At 36.0% G+C, this 2,185-nt stretch overlaps 1 pseudogene; it reads left to right on the top strand.

Moving 5' to 3' along the window:
* The first annotated feature begins 484 nt into the window (after nt 1-484).
* LOC129515171 (translin-associated protein X-like) lies at nt 485-1,342 on the top strand (annotated as a pseudogene).
* Nucleotides 1,343-2,185: the final 843 nt, after the last annotated feature.

Genomic DNA, 2,185 nt, shown 5'->3' on the forward strand with positions numbered 1-2,185 from the left:
AAAGAAAGGAGAACTTCCAAATTCATTCTATGAGGCCAGAACCTGATAGGGCACCCTATTCAGAAAGGAGTCTCAAGGAACATCCAAGACAACAAAAGAGACAAAAGCTGCAGAAGAAATTTTAGTGTCTGACATCTGCAGCTAAAGCAGATATTAAACACAGCATAAGTCCTAGCCAAATAAATATAAACACCAGGAACCTTTAGCCTTTAAACATAAAACCAAACACCAAGATTTACTACTAATAATATTACTAAAGTTAATATTATTGATTTTCAAAATTTGTCATAGGAATACACTATATCATTAGGAGTTGTGCCAAGTATATGTGTGTGTACTTGTTATTTAACAAGTAAATCAATAAATTGAGTTGTTTACTTTGGCCAGCTGCAAAGGGCTACTGGGCAAGCTCTCCAGCCAGTACCTTGGCATACCACTGGCTCCAAGGCCCTTCTCTGCTCATCTCACTGTAGGTGGTGATAACATGATCAGCAAAAAAGGATCAGGAGGTTCAGGGAAAGGAAGCATGACAATTCCCCAAATAATCAGAGAAGAGAAGGGAAGGGTGTTAATTTATCTTCACCTGGGATGTTGGCCTTCAGATCATTTCAGCAGGGACTTAATGCGAAACACAACAAATAGGAGAGACTTAGTGGGGATATAACTACTCAAAGTAAAAGGTTGATGTTTCTCCTACATAGGGTTACAAGTGCTCTTGATATGGAAGAGATATTGACTGAATCGGTAATTAAATTGGATGGTATTAGACAAAAGATATCACAAGTACCCCCAGGAGCTCTCAGGAGAAGACATGCGTCAAATCCATAGAGACATTACTACAGGACTGCAGGAATATGTGGAGGCTGTCTCCTATCAGCACTTCATCAAAACATGGTCACTTATCAGTATGGATGAAATTAAATGGTTGTTATTTACAACAGAAGAATATGAAAAGAAAATAAGACCCCCCTCCTCTGATGCAGAGGGGAAGCACTTTGGAACATGAAGACTGAAAATCACACCGGTTGATTACCTTCTGTCATTCCCAGAAGGTGTTCTGAGAATGGCTATTTTAACTGGAGAGTTGATGGAGATGTGTGTGAACAAAATGGGGAATGGGACATTGGCACCCCCTTTGAAGTGAGCCCATTTTTATGTCAAGTTTATAATGGGTATAATGGGTTTCATTCATTGGATCTTGTGATATTTCTAAGAAGTTGTATACTTTGAAACACAGTTTGGCCAAAGCAGAGAATGCTTGTGATGCCTTGAAAGTCAGAGGTTCTGAAATTCCAAAAATAAATTGGCAGATGTCTTTTCAGTTAAAACAAAAATGATTGGGACACCTGGGTGGCTCAGTGATTGAGCGTCTGCCTTTGACTCAGGTTGTGATCCCGGGATCCAGGATAGAGTCCTACATCAGGCTCCCCACAGGGAGCCTACTTCTCCCTCTGCCTATGTCTGTGGCCCTCTCTTTGTGTCTCTCATGAATAAATAACTTAAATCTTAAAAAAAAAAAAAAAAAAAAAGCAAAAACACAGAAAGGACCGATCAAGAAGAACACCTTACTCAGTTATTTTATTGAATACCATATTCAGTTATTCTTTTGAGAGACCATTTTGTGAGACTTTAAAAGTATTTTTAGTATGTCATTGGACTTTATTGTGACTTTTTCATAGAAATGTTTTCAGTTTTACTTGTTTTAAAATGTATACAGGCTGTACATAAAATTATTGAAACAAGTCATTTCTTATATCTTACTCAACAAAGTTTGCATACAAATGTTTGCATATATGCCAATTTGAATTTTTGCTGGCTAAACTTCATCATTTATCTTTGAAATGGGAACATGCTTGAGTGCATTTTCTGCTATACCTATTTTAATTTACATTGTGTGATTTTTGGACTGGTAATATTTAATGGAAACCATGTATTATTTAAATTGGTGATTTTGTTCTTATGCATGTTGTCTTGACTTTCATGTTTAAATTTCTTGGTAATATTTTGCCAAGCCTCCAAAATAAGTTTATTCCATAGAACAAGAATTAAAAATTATTAAGTTTTCAGTATACTTAATTTTATGAGGTATTATCATGAGAATTCATTAAATATTCTGGCCAATTTTTAGGTCATATTTAATCCATTTAAAGCAGCCTTCCAAAAAATTGTTGGATACCCAGATTTT

This window comes from Nyctereutes procyonoides, unplaced genomic scaffold (assembly GCF_905146905.1).
Source record: "Nyctereutes procyonoides isolate TBG_1078 unplaced genomic scaffold, NYPRO_anot_genome, whole genome shotgun sequence".
NCBI classification, from domain to species: domain Eukaryota; kingdom Metazoa; phylum Chordata; class Mammalia; order Carnivora; family Canidae; genus Nyctereutes; species Nyctereutes procyonoides.